Here is an 18,302-nt window from a genome sequence, read left to right on the forward strand (position 1 = left end):
TGAAATGTAGGAATGTTCAATTTACTGTCTAGCTATTGCAGCAGGGAAAATATTGTTTTCGAGCTTAAAATTCTGTTTTAATGTCACATATAATTACTAATGAATAATGCCATGTTTTTCAGTTAAAGAGTTTGTAAAACACTGGCTCAAAGCTGTAACCAATGTGTAAATGTTTTGGAGCATAGTTATTATACCAGTGTGCTGCTGTTGTAATGCAAAGTAGGTGAATATTCCACCAGCAAAGGATGGCAACTTCATTTTATCATCATCATTTTATCATCAACATCATCATCATTTTAAACTGATTATGCCTTTCAGCGTTCAGTCTGGAGCATAGCCCCCTTATAAAATTCCTCCATGATCCCCTATTCAGTGCTAACATTGGTGCCTCTTCTCATGTTAAGCCTATTACTTCAAAATCATTCTTAACCGAATCCAGGTACCTCCTCCTTGGTCTGCCCCAACTCCTCCTAGCCTCTACTGCTGAACCCATGAGTCTCTTGGGTAACCTTGCTTCTCCCATGTGTGTAACATGACCCCACCATCTAAACCTGTTCATCCTGACTCCTACATTTATGGAGTTCATTCCCAGTTTTTCTTTGATTTCCTCATTGTGGACACCCTCCTGCCATTGTTCCCATCTACTAGTACCTGCAATCATCCTAGCTACTTTCATATCCGTAACCTCAAGCTTGTTGATAAGGTAACCTGAATCCACCCAGCTTTCGCTCCCATACAACAAAGTTGATTGAACTTAGTCTTGGTACTGACTTCCTTCTTTGCAGAAGAGAGTAGATCGTAGCTGAACGCTCACTGAATTAGCTTTGCTACACCTCGCTTCCAGTTCTTTCACTATGTTGCCATCCTGTGATAATATGCATCCTAAGTACTTGAAACTGTCCACCTGTTCTAAATTTGTTCCTCCTATTTGGCACTCAATCCGTTTATATTTCTTTACCACTGACATTACTTTCGTTTTGGAGAAGCTAATCTTCATACCATAGTCCTTACATTTCTGATCTAGTTCTGAAATATTACTTTGCAAACTTTCAATTGAACCTGCCATCACAACTAAGTCATCCGCATATGCAAGACTGCTTATTTTGTGTTCACATATCTTGATCTCACCCAGCCAGTCTATTGTTTTCAACATATGATCCATAAATAATATGAACAACAGTGGAGATAGGTTGCAGCCTTGTCTTACCCCTGAAACTACTCTGAACCATGAACTCAATTTACCGTCAACTCTAACTGCTGCCTGACTATCCATGTAGAGACCTTTAATTGCTTGCAAAAGTTTGCCTCCTATTCCATAATCTCATAGAACAGACAATAACTTCCTCCTAGCAACCAGGACATATGCCTTTCCTAGATCTATAAAGCATAGATACAGTTCCCTGTTCCACTCATAACACTTCTCCATTATTTGCCGCAAGCTAAAGATCTGGTACTGGCAACCTCTAAGAGGCCTAAACCCGCACTGATTTTCATCCAATTGGTCCTCAACTAATACTCGCACTTTCCTTTCAACAATACCTGAGAAGATTTTACCCACAACGGTGATTAAAGAGATACCTCGGTAGTTGTTACAATCTTTTCTGTTTCCATGTTTAAAGATTGGTGTGATTACTGCTTTTATCCAGTCTGATGGAACCTGTCCCGACCCCCAGGCCATTTCAATTATCCTGTAGCCATTTAAGACCTGACGTTCCACTGTATTTGATGAGTTCCGACTTAATTTCATCCACCCCAGCTGCTTTATTGCACTGCAATCTATTGAGCATTTTCTCCACTTCCTCAAATGTGATCCTATTTCCATCATCATTCCTATCCCATTCTACCTCGAAATCTGAAACATTGCTGATTGTATTTTCACCTACATTGAGCAATTCTTCAAAATATTACCTCCATCTGCCCAAGGCATCCACAGGATTCACCAGCAGTTTTCCTGACCTGTCCAAAATACTTGTCATTTCCTTCTTACCTCCCTTTCGAAGACTGCTAATTACGCTCCAGAATGGTTTTCCAGCAGCTTGACTCATAGTCTCCAACCTGTTTCCAAAGTCTTCCCAAGATTTCTTTTTGGATGCTGCAATTATCTGTTTGGCTTTGTTTCTTTCTTCAACATAACTTTCTCTGTCTACCTGAGTTCTAATATGTAGCCATTTTTGATACGCCTTCTTTTTCCTTTTACAGGCTGCCTTGACTGTGTCATTCCACCAAGCTGTTTGCTTCATCCTACTTTTACACACTACTGTTCCAAGACATTCTTTAGCCACTTCTAGTACAGTGTCCCAGTACCTTGTCCATTCCTTTTCCAATGACTGTAATTGACTACATTCAACTAACGGGTACCTTCCTGAGATCGCTGTTATGTACTTGTGCCTGATTTCCTTATCCTGAAGTTTCTCCACTCTTATCCTCCTGCACTTTCGGCCTCACAATCCCAATTTCACTGCAGATTAAATAATGATCAGTGTCATCAAAGAATCCCCTGAATACATGTGTGTCCCTCACAGCCTTCCTGAATTCCTCATCTGTTATTATATAGTCAATGACAGATCTGGTTCACCTGCCTTCCCAAGTATACCGGTGAATGTTCCTATGTTTAAAAAAGGAGTTTGTGATTACTAAGCCCATACTGGCACAGAAATCCAAGAGTTGTTTCCCGTTCCTGTTGGCCTCCATATCCTCTCCAAATTTACCCATAACCTTTTCATAACCTTCTGTTCGATTTACAATCCTGGCATTAAAATCACCCATGAGCAGAACACTGTCCTTGTCCTTTACTCTAACAACTACATCACTGAGTGCCTCATAAAAACTATCCATCTTATCTTGACCTGTCCCTTCACAATGCGAATATACTGACACAATCCTAATTTTCTTGCTAGACACTGTCAAATCTATCCACATCAGTCATTCGTTTACATACCTTACTGCAACTACGCTGGGTTCCATTTCTTTCCTGATGTAAAGCCCTTCACCCCATTGTGCTATTCCTGCTTTGACTCCTGACAGGTAGACCTCCCACTTCCTCTTCATTCTCACCCCTTACCCGAATGTCACTAACAGCTAAAACGTCAAGCCCCACCTTACTTGCAGCCTCTGCCAGCTCTACCTTCTTCCCAGGGTAGCCCCCATTGATATTAATAGCTCCCCATCTCATTACCATTTGTTTGCCAAGTCGTATCTTAGGAGTCCCTGGTTTATCAGTTAGAGGTGGGACTCTGTCACCTCCAAAGGTCCGAGGCATTTTGCTCTGATTGTTACCAGCATCATATTTAAAGTATCGGGGAAGCAGGTTGCTAGCCTTACTTGCCCCGAGTCCCATTCAGTTTTACCCCTAACGGTTGAGGGACTAACCGGTGGATTTGGTAGTCTTTGCCGTATGAGCACAAAGGTGACCACGACTCAGAATATGTCCGAGATGCCCAGCCTTATTCCAAAGTAACTGGTATCCAGACTGTCGGGACCACTTACTTGGCCACTCATACGTTGCCCGTGGTTCATGAACTAGGACATGACTACAGGAACCCACACATGAACCACAACTTCATTTTAGTGTTCGAATATAGCACTCCCAAGTACAATGACTGCAATATGTAGAAGACAAGAATCTGGCTTTTCTGAAGCATAAATTTAACACTCAATATATTAATAATGAACAGTGTCATGCATTTTTAACAGTGAACGAAAACTGTCTATGATGTGTAGCGATGAGCAATCAAATAACACTTCCCGAAGACAAAAAAAAAATATCTCAATCGCTTTCGCTGCTACCTATGGTCTCGCCTCCAATAGTTCTCTTGCCGTATCAAGAGAATGAGTTCTTTGTACACATTTGTTTGCAATTCTCAGTAGATGAATCACAATTCCTCCAAACAATTTAAGGAATCCTTTAATTCTTTATACAGTGAATATCATCATGTATCTTAAGAGACTCATTTTATCTTTTCCTTGATACGAGTTCAACGTCTTTGAATTTGTGTTGCATCACAGGCAACAACAGAAGTTCAATCTGTTTGTTGAGTGAGCATGATACATCTCCAAAAAGAATTCTTGTGAACCAAAGTTCAGTCAAGAATGTTCCAGTAGACCCTGAAACTACATGGAAGCTTCAAATTATTGTTTTCCAGTCGTTCAATAATTAAAACCTCACTATTTCACAAATGTATTTCATGATACTGGATTTATTATTTGGGCAATGGAGACAAATCTATACCGATCACAGATATTTTATAACTTTTCAAGAATGCTCCTGAACCATTCTTTGTAATAAGTAGCATTGTACTAGGACGGGTCCACTGCACTGAATTTTTTTATCATTACAATGACAGCCATCATTTTGCACAAACCCATTTTTGTTTCCCGTGTGGCACATAATTCTCTTTCAAAGAAGCAGATAGTGTTTGAATTACAATGTCACAGCAATTTCACTCTTAACACTTCCTCTCTGTCAATAATACCCATTTTTTGGTACATAAGGTATCTTTTGTTCATGCTATTGAAATTAATGGAATGGTTTGTACCATTCCAAGTCTCATCAGTGCAGTAAATACTCCTTTCAGTATTTTGAGAAGTGTTTTTAATTTCTCATAAGAACTTGTTTCTGTTATTTATTTCCCTTCAGCACAAGCTTTATATTGAATTTTTTTATGTCTGAAGCTCAATTTCCACATCAAATGCTAACAAGTTATTCCAGTTAAATGAGGAAAGTCTTCCCCTTCATTTTCAACTTTTCTAACATGCCCACTACTGTTCATAACTGGTTTCAACATAGAAACCTGGATTTTTCCCCTTATGAACCCATGAAAATATTTAACTCATACACTGCAAATGTCAAAATAATTACCATAAATTGAAAGAAACACTTTCCTTGGTGAATTGCTGGTGGTGGTGGTAATTAGTGTTCTTTCTGATCTTCCACAATTCTTTTTTTTCCATGGAGTCTCTATCTTCAGTCCACTTTGTCCTGGTTTCTTTGGGACTTAATTCTCTTACCTCAAATTCTACAGGTGTATCTTGTCCCTGTATACATTTCTGTCTTCAGCTTCCTTTGGATTGATTTTTGGTGCTTCTGGATTCAGTTTAACCTGTGTGATCCAGAGTAAGTATGTCAGGATTTTCTTGGTGAGTAGTTTTGGTGATAGCCTGATGATGTGCCACACAACTTCAACCTTTTTCTGACATCTGCTGCTATGTTTGACATCATCTCTGTAGTTTTCCTAGAGTGTACTCTGTAACCCTCTTCTGTCAGCTTTGGGATGAGAATTTTCTTCATGATTTTCCTTTCTTCCATCAGTATACTTTCCATGTCTATTTTTGTATGGAGTGTTAGTGTCTCACTTGCATACAGTATTTCAGGCTTGATTACTGTTTTGTTGTGTGACTTTTTGTGCGATTGGACATGCATTTTTTTTTATTATACACAAGCTATGTCTTGCCAAATGCTCTCTTCATTTTTGTATTCTAGTCTTCTATGTGATCTTTCTCCTCCTGTAGGTTCAAGGATTTCTCCTAGATACCTGAAGTGTGCAACTGTCTATTTTGCCATATTTTGTGTCTTAATTTTGTTATGTTTAATTTTGAGCAGAAAAATTCGGACTTCTCGAAAGAGATCTGCAGCCCAACTTTTTCCATAAATTTTTTAGTACCTCTATTTGTTTGGTTGCTGTTGCTTTGTTGTCTGATAGTATGGCCAGGTCATCTGCAAAAGCTATGATATTTCAATTTTGTCCTGGCATCTTGCTAGTCGTGTTGGTTTCCAGTGTCCTTGAGTTTTCAGTTCTTTTTCGCATTCCCTGATTACTTTGTCCAGGACTAGGTTGAATAGTAGTGGGGATACTCCGCCGCCTTGGCGCACTCCAGTTTTGATCATGCAGGGATCAGAGATTTCACCCACCAATTTAACTTTCGATGTTTTGTCAGAAAATGTCTGTCTGATTAATCATAGTGTTTTTGGGTTGAGTCCCTGTTCTTTTAAGACGTTGAACAAGGATTGCTGGTCAACAGAATCGTACACTTTCTTGAAATCTATGAAGGTGCAAATGATTGGCGAATTCTTGGTGGCCTTGTATTTTATAACTGTTTTCAGATTGAGGATTTGTTCAGTGCATGAATGGCCAGGCTGAAAGCCTGCCTGGTATTTTGTGTTAGTTCCTGTAGTGACTTTGGTCCAAGGCTTTTTAGTAATTCTGTAATGATGCCGTCTTCACCAGATGGCCTGTTGTTTTTTTTTAATTTAAGTATGTGTTTGTTGATCTCTGCACATGTTGGTGGGGGTGGTTCCAGTTGGATGGAGGTACTGTTCTGTACTGGAAATCTTGTTACAGGTTCAGGGCAGTTAAGGATCTCGGAGAAATAATGTGCCAGTTCTTGACAATTCTCTTGTTTAGTTAGTGCTAGTTTTCTGTCTGGTTTCCTGACGCACAAATTTTGAAGTGTGTACCCGCAGATCTTCCTTGAGAAGGTCCTGTAGGATTCTCTCGTGTTGTGGTTGCAGAAGTTTACCTCTATAGTATCCGGTTGCTCCTTTATGTACTTTTGCTTTGTTTACCTAATAAGTTTTGCAGCCAGTTTTCTTGATTCTAGGAAACAACATAGACTTCCTGGGTTTTTTACTATTGTAGTACTGAAAAGCTGGTTTGCGTATTTCTATGCCTTTTCACACTGAGTCCCACCAAGGGCGTTTAGTGTTCTTTTTACGTGATATAAGTTTTTACGTTTTGTATGATCTTTCTATGGAATTATTCCTACATGTTTGCTGGTTATTTTTCCTATTCCTCTTTTACGTTGGATTCCATGATCTTTTTTGTGTCAAACTTATCTATATACATTGTTTTCTGATAGATTTTCTTTGGTGTAAATTTTATATTGATTTGAGTTAGATAAAGGTCTGAATCAATATTGGCACCTCTGCATACTTGAATGTTGTGGATCTCCTCCTGGACTGGGTAGTACATGGTCTATTTGGAATTCTCCCATCTCTTGTGTAGCTGACTTCCATGCTTCCTGTTTTCACGGAAATTTCCTGAAGGATGTTGACAGTCTTTAGGTTATTCCACAGGCATAGTTTGACGAGTCTCATGCCATTTCTGTCTGTATATTTGTGTGGCAGAAACTTTCCCACATTTCTTTGAAGACTTTTTTATCTGCCAATTGTGTGTTAAAATCACCTAATAAAATATTTACATTGTCTTTGGGGATCTGGGGCAACACTGTCTAGTGTTGCCCAGAATTTCTCTGTTGATATGGGGTCTTTTTGTTATCCCCGTCTGTGGGGGCATGTATGTTGATCATGATGTATTTTTTGTTTGCACCCTGTAAGTGCATTGTCATTAACCTGTTGTTTACTGGATTTACTTCTCTAACTGATTTGATTATCTTCTTATGTACCATGAAGTCCATACCAAAAAGCAGAGCACCGTTGGCGACTCATTTGTCTGCCTTGCTCTTCAAGATAGGGTGGTCTCCATAACCCATTGTGTCTTCACCTGTCATGCGGGTTTCCTGCAGTGCAAGCATCATTATCTTCTGTTTGTTGAGCTCTAGTGTTAGGTTGTGCAGTTTTCCTGGTTGGATCGGCGTATTTATGTTTAAGTACCCAAGAAATGTAAATGTTTTGTATGGAAGTTTATTATTATTGGGGGTTTAAAGGTGCTTAGCTGTTCAGTTTCAAGTATCTTGACTCACAAGAAAATGAGGTACAGAGATGAAACGAGAAAAGGAAAGTTTTCAGCTCCATGATCTGTGATCACGTTGTCGTGCTGACAACCCAGGTAGCTAGAAATTATAGCTGCTCAGTGAAGGATACACCAAGAAAGATCATCAGTCAGTACAACTAAAATGGGGCGAGAAAGTGGACTAGAGAGCTAATTAGCTTAAACAGTTAAATAAATATATACATAAAAGTTTAAAAATGTGTAACTGGGTGCAGGGAGAAAGTAGTGAGAGACCACTTGGGGCACATGCTGCAGGGAGTTTTACTCCCACACAACCTAACCATACCAGACACCAAATGCAGAGATGCATTAAAAATTGTTGTAAACTCCACCTTCGTCTCTGAAAATGTAGCACTTTGGTAGCTGCAGACCCACTGTTCCCAAGTATTTGAGGTGGTGAGGTTGACGGAACAACTGCTCATCTCAGATCAGCCAACAGGCACACTGAGAAGAAAATAGACTATCATAAGATGACTACCACACTGCTGCATTGAGGGGGGGGGGGGGGGTTTCCTCTTGACAACAAAGTAACTTTTGAGCAAGCCTGACATGGCCAAAACACAGTTGGCACACCTAACCTAACCTAACAATATGATGGCACCTTTCCGAGAGATATGAAAATGACATCTTGGTGCTCCCCTTGGTTGCTCTTCAGTTTGGTGAGGATCAGAGTAGCCTACCTTGCCACATCCCACATATCCAAAATTTTGTGTCACTGTTACAATCTTAAACATGTGTCTAGTATTCAGAGTTCAAGTTTGCCTCCTACGGTTGCTTCTTTAGCTAATTTGTCAGAAAATGCATTCCCCTACATACCCACGTGCCTTAATGTCTGGATGAATTTTACCATCATTTTGGAGCTGTGGAGGTCAATTAATAGGCCCTAGTGTTTAAATGACCAAAAGGCATTTGGAATAACACAAAGCTATGCCTTTTAAGAAGCTCCATGGAGTTGTTACAAACAAGGAAGTCCTCTGTGGCAAGAGTTTTAATGCACTGCAGAGCCTGTGATACAGCAACCAGCTCTGCAGTGCTTATCCTGCACGCTCTTGGCAGAAAAAACTTACTATCCTCAGCTGTGTGTGCAAAAGCATAGCCAACCATGTCCAAGTAGATGTATGTCGAATTTTGTTAGTCACGGAGAACAGACTGGAACACATGCTTGAAAAAAGGTGAGATAAGCATTCTTTTAGGAGGAATGAAAAGGTCCATCCAAATCGCAGGGCTTGTGCCAAGAGGGAACTCTATGAACATAGACAAGAGGGAGCAATTTGAGGCCTCTGCATGGAGCTTCCAGCCACATCCCAGCTGGACTACCTATTTTTGACCAATTTGTAAACAGTCTGAACTATTGCATGTGAAGCAGAGCTGAGTAACACAGGTGGGTACGCATCTGATAGACTGTAATGAAAGTTTGCCAAGAGTTTCTGACATCTCAACCTCAGTGGTGAGCCACCAACATCTGCCAAGAGGCTGTCTACAGGTCTCATATGAAAGCCTCCAGTTAACCGCACATCACTGTGGTGGACAGTGTCTAAGCAGCTCTGTATCGATGGTGTTTGCCACCCACAGTCAACAAAACTACAGTTCCCCGGGATGAAGTGCTGCAGAGCTCCCATTCACTAAATGGAAAACTGTACGATTCCCAAGACTTGCGTATGAAAGGAGAAAGAGTTCAGTTCCACAAGGCAATTCCGGGTCATGAAATTAGGGCGGTAGTTACTGCATGCAGACACTTTGGTGAAGTGTGCTGTGGACTTTGGGATCAATACAAATGTCGCCATTTGAGGAGGTGCCAGAAACTATCCTGGATAGTGGGTAGCCACAAATGTGAGAGAGTTTAGACCATACTTTAGACAATTAAGTGTGGACTCTCATAGAAGAACATATTGTGCCTACCACTGCTTATTAAAAACTGTGCCTTCCCTCAAAGTCTCTTGAATGCTATTAAATGTTCCATACAGGGATGGTGCTTGTCTTGTTTAAGTGCCCTGCAGTGCTGTTTGATAGCTGCATTAATTTTTTCAAATCACCATGGCAGTGGTGCACATTGAAAAGAGAATGATTAACAGGGGACTGTCACTTCTGGAGGATATATTATCCTGCCAATAGTATCTTGTACTACTCCTTGATATCCTTATCTTGACTGGTTTAGAAAGCTGTTGTGGAGGTGAAAGTTTGCCACTCGGTTTTCTGAAGTGACCAACAGGGTACAAGTTCCATTGGTCAAGAAAGAGAGAGTGATAAGAAAGTGGTCATTGTCACGGAGATCATCATGGATCACTGGAATAAGGGTGAGATGCTCGGGCTGCAGACTGTAATATATATGGCTGAGTATGTTTTACAGGCCATACTTTAGGAACACCTCAAGTCTCCAACTGTATGAGAGACTATGCAGTAAATTAGCCCACAACTATTAACATAGATATGTTATTTATTACAATGTGCAAGCACTCTAAGAGTAAAGTGAATTATGTTGTATTCCTCAGGTGCTCACACCCTCCACCACTAAACAGAGAAACAAAGCAAATATTTTAATTTTTTTTAGTTTCAATACTTTGTCGACTGGTAACCAGCAGCTTTATTAAATTTCATAAAGCATTTATTAACGATTCTGTAAACAGTTGCAGAACTTACATTTGGCAATGAGTTTTAAATACACAAGTGCCTCTTAGTAAGAGTTTGATTTTTGACTTGCTAAGATGTACCTGTAGATAGTGACATTCATTCTGTGAATATTTTATAAAAGTATGTATGCCACTTTGATGTTTATTATTAACACTTTGCCGACCGGCGACACCACAGTGGTGTCATGTGCTTAGTACCATGCAGTGGCCAGTGACAGCACTTTGGTATCTTTTTCATTCTGTTGTTTTTTGTTTAGGTAACAATAAGTTACACACGTAAACAAGTTTTCTACATCTACATCTACATGATTACTCTGCAATTCACATTTAAGTGCCTGGAAGAGGGCTCATCGAACCACAATCATACTATCTCTAGCATTCCACTCCCGAACAGTGCGCGGGGAAAACGAACACCTAAACCTTTCTGTTCGAGCTCTGATTTCTCTTATTTTATTTTGATGAATATTCCTATCTATGTAGGTTGGAATCAACAAAATATTTTCTCATTCAGAAGAGAAAGTTGGTGACTGAAATTTCGCAAATAGATCTCGCCGCGACGAAAAACGTCTTTTCTTTAATGACTTCCATACCAATTCGAGTATCATATCTGCCACATTCTCTCCCCTATTACATGATAATACAAAACGAGCTGCCCTTTTTTGCACCCTTTCGATGTTTTTGTAAATACTTATTCACTTTCATCATGGCAGTTGAAATAGATGATATGATTATTTACGATGAATGCACGGATGTCTTGTCTGACATTCGGATGACACAGCTGATTGGGAAAAAGACATTGGTTATCAAAAAAATGAAAGGAGGAGGATCGTCGGAAGATAGTGAAATATGTCCAAGAATAATTCAGCGAACGCGACAGTTGCCAACTGATTCGGATGAAGAAGAGACACTATGATTTACTGAGGACCAATAATAAACCTGAATGATCTCTGGGTCCACACATATTTCCCAAAGATACACAGAGCATCGTGGATACCGTAGAATTATATATTGGGAACCATCTATTTGAATCTATTAGCATTGAAACCAACAAGTATTAGAGTCAAAATTGCAATAGAAGGAAACTGGATTTCAAAAAATGCCAAATTTGTTGACATTATGGGACCCAAACTTAGAAAATGGCTTGGAGTTGCTATCCTTATGGGAATTGTAAAAAAAAGCAAGGGTCGATGATTACTGGTCAATGCATCTGTTGATAGACACACCGATATTTTGCAAAATGATGCCCTGCAACCGATTCAGACAAATATTATCATTTTTACACTTTTCTAGCAACAACAATAAATTCGGATAATGCTGACCAGCTTTTCAAAGTGCAATTCGTAATTGATTATTTTTCCAAAAAGTTTAAAGAAACATTTAATCTAAGTCAAAAGATCTCAATTGATGAAGGAATCATACCATGACATGGACAGTTAAATTTTAAAGTTTACAATACATCAAAAATTATGAAATACGGCTTACTCATTGGGATGCTGTGTGATTCGAGTACGGGATACATATCCTCATGCAAGATATATTCCGGCACTCGAAAACCTTTAGCAAAAACAGTGATGGAACTATTGACACCTTCTTATGTAAAGTGGCATCAACTCTACATGGATAATTCTTATAACAGTTTAGAACTTGCAGAGAAATTACTTAAAAAGAAAATTCAAGTTTGTGGAACGATACAGCAAAATAGGGGCTTTCCAGAAAAATTGAAGAACGCAAAAGTGAATGCATTTGAAGCTTGCTGGCAACAGAAAGGTGACAAGAAACCAGCAACAAGCCACGTAATCCGAATTAGCGCTGCCAGCGCCAAGCGAATAAATTTGTATGAGACGTGCAGATGGCAAAGTATTAAGATCAAGTACTGTCTGGGCATCCTCAGCAGGCCAGGCATGAGAATGAACCTGTAAGGTTTAAAACTAGTAATGCAAGTGTTGAGAGAATCATTAATTAACCATCTACAAAATATTTTAAGCACATGGCAGAACAAAACCTATTTTCTAAAGCTGTAATAGCACCAAATGACTTCAGGCAATATGAGAGAACTGTCCTTAGAAACAACTGTATTCAGCAAGAAAATTAACTATATAAACCATTCCAACTGTAGCACTTCCACAACGTGCGTTAGTCGTCACACAATCTGTTAACACGTGATAACGTTCTTACTGAAATTAAATTAACATATAGTGTATTACAGGTGTTATTGCAGCATTAGTTTTTTTCTCAGCTACAGAAAAAGATATTTTACTTCAGTATAAAGTAACATATGCAGCAGATAATGATCAGCCATCTTAAGCAAAAATCAAGAAGGAAAAAAAAATCATTAACACTTTCTATTTTGTTTGGGAACTAAGGTAATGTGCCACATTCATGGAATACCACATCTAATATGCTTAAGACCTCTGTATGGAACGTTTCATGAAATAAGGGCAACTACAATGTCTTTACTTAAACGTTTTTGTCTTTTCAGGAAATGAGATATGGTCTATGTGATATACAATAGATTCAGCTTACTCTTATCTGTTTGCTTCAGTATTAGTTATCACATTCAATTTAACCTTGCAAGACCACCTCCACAGCTAAGTTCAATGCTCTTATGAGCCTCCAGTTAAAACACATGGGATGCACTCTAAGCTTGCTTGTGCTTGGAACGTGACATTTTATGACTTCATATTTTTATTAGTGCTGACACAAGAAGTCATGTCTTACACTTGTTAAATTGTAAACAAAAGTTTTTTTAAGGAAATTTTTAAAAAATTAGAAGTATTTTACATACACTATTATGCATTTTATATCTATTACAAGTAATGCTTTCACAACCAAGTTTAAAGATACTCATCAATTTAACAAACTTAAAATTTTAAAAATGAATGAATTTTCAAGTGAAAATTTTGTATCAGTATGCCAAAATGATCAGTTCTCATGACAACAAAACCTTTGCCTTTTTTTATTGCAAAATCATTCAACACGGAACCATTTTTTTATTTTTAGATAGAAGTAGTATAGGAAGATGAAGACGAACAGAGGAGGCAGTAATTTTGTTTATAAAGTTGTGGATCTGTGTACACAGAGAAAGATGTTTGGCAAAATGAACAGTGATAAGTACAGGGAAAACATAATATTTAATTTTATTTTCAAGTCGGTACATTAGTTTGCTATACTTTCACTCAGGTTGAAAGTCTAGGGTTTAACACCGCATCAGTGAGAAAGTCATTAGAAGATGTGTAACAAAAATTAAGATAGAACACAGATGCAGAATGATATCAGCCATTTAGTTTTCAAAGGAACCATACTGGTATTCACACAGATTGATTTACAGAAATCCCTGAAAATTTTAGATTGCCAGACAGAGACTTGAACCCCACTATTCCCAAATGTGAATTCAATGCCACAAATATTGGACCATCAATCATTGAAATTTAATGCAACTACACAGGTAGCTCGCATCTAACTTAAAAGATACACCTTTACGCTCACTTGACAAGTTACACTGAAGCATTTCCAATATTGCCAGCCCCAACATCTTCGCAACGTCTTCAATCTTATTTGTTGTAGTAACAATTATCTATTTTTGTCTTCACACATTCACTTCTCTGTTCACTTCTGGTAGATTTCAGGTTTCTTTCTCACAGAATTCCACCATTTCAGAACTTACACAGCAGTATTTTGCATATGCTTGCTGGTCAAGGAAACAGTTGCACCAGTCCCATCATTTGTGACAGTCTCTCCTCACTTTAATTTTACACCCACTGTCAAAGGAGAAAAAATCTCAACACCAAGAAGGCCTTGTTTGACATAAACAAAAGTTGGCAGGCAATTTTATACATCTGAAAGATATCTACTCAAATTTTGAAGTTGGTAGTCATGTTTCTACATCTGAAAGATGATACCTATTCAAACTTTGTGCCAACTGCATATGAGAAGCATTAGTAGCAGCACTATGAGGATGCAAATCGAGTTTGCTTTCAATGTATACTGTAACAGTTGTGAGTGTTAGCTACCTTTGAAATTGGATGTGGCACATGGCAAGTTGATGATAGTCAAGAATGCCTTAAAGATGACAACAACATTATCAACAGCTCACTTACTTTCAATGAGATTGTGTGAAAGGGCTGCAAGAAGCTGGATGTTCCTTCTGCAGTACTGCAGAAAAACTTGGCAGGAGGGTACACTGTACATGAATGCTGGAAGCAGTGGTCACGAGAATGTATCACTGCAAGTAGACCAGGCTCCAGACAGCCACATAACACTACTGAGAGGCACGACCTTCATGTTTGGCATGGCCTCTGGCACATTGTAATGCATCTGAAGCAGCAATCTGAGCAGCAGCTGGCATTATAGTGACACAACAAACCAGTTCCTTCAAGGATAGTTCCGAGCCAGATGCCCTGTAGCATTCCGCCAACCCCAAACCATCATCATTTGAGAATTCAGGGGTGGGGGTATCAAGTGAGAGTTCATTAGAAGGCACAGTCGAGGTCTACTGTATTTTCTGATGAAAGCTGGTTCTGCCTCAGTACCATTGATGGCCTTGTGTTGGTTGAGAGGAGGCCAGGTGAGGGCCTTCAACCAACCTGCCTGTGTGCTACACACACTGGGCCTACACCTGGGGTTACAGTTGGGACTGCAATTTCATTTGACAGTAGGAGCACTCTCATGTCTATCCCATGCACCCTGACTGCAAATTTGTCCATCAGACTGGTGATTTGACCTACTGTGCTGCCATTCATGAACAGCATTCCACTGGGGTGATTTCCAACTGTATAATGCTCTACTACATACCGCTGCTGTAAGCCAACATGGCCTACAGTGTGTCGAGTGTTGCCTCGCCTTGCTCTATCACCAGGTCTCTCTCCAATGGAATACATATGTGACATCATCAGACGACAACACCAGCGTCATCTACAACCACCATTTATTATCACTGTAGTGACCAACCAAGTGCAATAGGCATGGAACTCAATCACACAAACTGACATGAAGCACCTGCACAACACAATGTAAGCATGTTTGAAGCTTGCATCCAACATTCTGGCAATTATATTGGTTAGGAATGTACCAGATTTTCACATTTGCAATGGCGTAACTCATGTTTACATTAACCTGTGATGTTAATCAATTAAATGTGTTACCAAGTAGAATGTACAACCATGCTATGAGTAAATGTGCATGGCATGTAACTTTTGTTTCTCACTCCTTACAAAGATTAAGTATCTGCACCTATTACGCACTTGAGGTAAGCAACACTCAAAACTGCCTATGCATGCCTAAAGAAGTATCATTTTAAAATTACAGCTTGATGGAAATGATGTTCTTCATATGGTGGTTACCAAGAAGTCACATGATAGCTGCTGTGTTGTACAGAGTACACTGAACACCACAGTAGATGGAACAGTCTCGAGTCACATGATTGTGATATCATCAGACCTTGCAGGAACCTATTGTCATCAGGAATCCAGTGCAGAATGGGCAAGGTATGTGATACAATCACATTTTGAGATGGGTGCCCAATGTGTGAGGTGCTATATCAGAGATCATGGAGGCACAAAAAATGTATCATACATTGCTCAATTTTGCAAAAACTGCCACAGCCATAGTCAGTCACTGTGGGCAGCTACATGTTGGTGACAGGAGTCATGTAATGGTCATATACTATGGATTTTAATAACAGACAGACTGATCACACTAAATAAATCACTCAATTACCTGAAAGACCGAACAAAAACTCTTAAGCATCCTTACAATCAAGCACCAGCACCCTGCTATGAAGTATGGAAGCCATTCTCTACACTAGAGTACATATCCTTAAGACATGTATCCACTAGCAACTAATTTTCATAAGTAACTTCTGCAAGTACTAGCTAAGGAGGTTTACATTACAAAAAAAACTTGCATAATGTTACTTCTGCAGGTTAATTAAAGGAACTCGCTTCAAGTATTTCCAGAAGTGCTTCCACTAGTGTTGCATCAGGAGATATGCAAGTGAGAGTTTATAGTCTTGTGATTAAAAACAGAGCACCAACCACCGTTGATGAACTACTACTACTACTACTACTACTACTACTACTACTACTACTACTACTATTACTGTTGTTGAAGAAGAAAAATCATTACAAAAAACAAAATTAAGAAAAAAACAAATGCTTATGTGAAGAAATGAAGAGGCATACATAATCAAGTTATCAAAAGACATTATTGTATGAAATGAAATCAGAGGACATCATTCACATTGAAGCCTTTCTCAAAAAGTTGTATATTATTTTCAAACATCTCATCTACTGTACAATCATATATTCAAAAGCAGGATACAAAAATGCAGCAAGCTGTACCACCCACATATAGCCTTTTAATCACTCTTCTATTTTTGCAAACAGTATTCATTACTTTTATTACAAATAGCTAAAATCTAAGGATGTCTGTACTTCCATTTTTCTTCCCCTTCTGGTGAAACCATGTAATCTGCAAATTAATTTAACACTTCCTTGGCTCTGGTGCTAAGTTATATACATTTAAGGGTTCCAATGGCACTTTTTTTCTGGGCCATCTGTCTTCGCATCATTCCCCTTTTCGACACCAACATTTTCATACCGGTAATGAACACACACACAACTTCTACAAGTTTGAGAAAAATTTCCAGCAACTAGCATGCACTTGCTAAAAGATGTAGGAAACTTCTTCCACTAACTTGCAGAAGCTACTCTGCAAGTTGACAAACCTTGCAGAAGTCAAGTTGCTGGGGATGTTCCCACATGACACAACTTGCACAAGTAGTTTCTACAAACGACTTGCTGAAGATGACTAGATAGACACATGCCTTTACAACAGCAGTGCATAAATACTTCAGGAGATTACAACAGGCATTATATCCTTTAAGCTTGGGAAATGGTTTGCTGGATTTCATGGAACATATGATGTTAGTAGATGTAGCTGGTTGGGTACAAATACATTGAAAACTAGATAATTTAATACATCATGCCAACAGTGTGCCATAGATGTAGGTGATACAGATATACAAAAGTGAGGGACTATTTCATGGGATGAAATGAGGCTGTCGATAAGTCTACCACATGTCTCACTGGTGAACAATACAGATACCTACCGTTTACTCATGCAACAGTTTGCTTAAAACATCCGACAGGCAATCTGAATGTGTACTTCCAGCAACAAATTCACTACTACCAAACCTGAATTAATTCGAAATACAAGATCTGATATCACAGAGATGAATGTCTAGATATGTCACACATTACATTAGCTTCTTAAAAGGTGAAATTTACAAATAGTATTTCCAATATATTTTGGATAATGGGCTGTTTCAGTCATAAACATTGAAATCCTTTATTTTACAGACCTATTTCTGTCACTGTGTAACCACCTTCAATGCAAATTATTCGAACCTTGTGGGGGCATAACATAATAGCACAACATTTTCTATGAGGTGTAACATGTACTGTTATGATTACTTCCAACAAATATCTTCATGTACTATGTTGCATCGACAACTGCTGCCATTACAAGATATGCTCTTCTGCAAATTTTAAAAATTATTGTATGCACAAAAAGTGAAGTTACCTTTTGGAAGTAATCATCACAGTGTTTGTTATACCTCATAGAAAATGTTGTGCTATTATGTTATGAGCCCACAAAGCTCGAATGATTTTCACTGAAGATGGTCACACAATGACCGAAATCTATCTGTAAAATTAAGGACTTCAATATTTATGACCGATGCTGCCATTTATCCAAACTATATTGACAATAATACAGTTGTAGTGCACACAGTTCCCAATGGAATTGGACAAAAACAAATACTACAGGTATTAAAAGGGCTTCAAAAAGAAAAAGAAAACTGATGAGACAGCAAGAACTAGTAAAGATCCAGAAGTAGTTTTACACTGTAAAAACTATAGTAACATACAGAGAAAATTTGCAAGGAAAT

General features: G+C 38.7%; 1 protein-coding gene across 5 annotated transcripts in view; it reads right to left on the minus strand.

The window, feature by feature from the left end:
• LOC126334538 (epsin-1) overlaps positions 1 to 18,302 on the minus strand; it is a 149,195-nt gene that overhangs the window by 127,433 nt on the left and 3,460 nt on the right. The window lies entirely within an intron of this gene.

This window comes from Schistocerca gregaria, chromosome 2 (assembly GCF_023897955.1).
Source record: "Schistocerca gregaria isolate iqSchGreg1 chromosome 2, iqSchGreg1.2, whole genome shotgun sequence".
Lineage (NCBI taxonomy): Eukaryota > Metazoa > Arthropoda > Insecta > Orthoptera > Acrididae > Schistocerca > Schistocerca gregaria.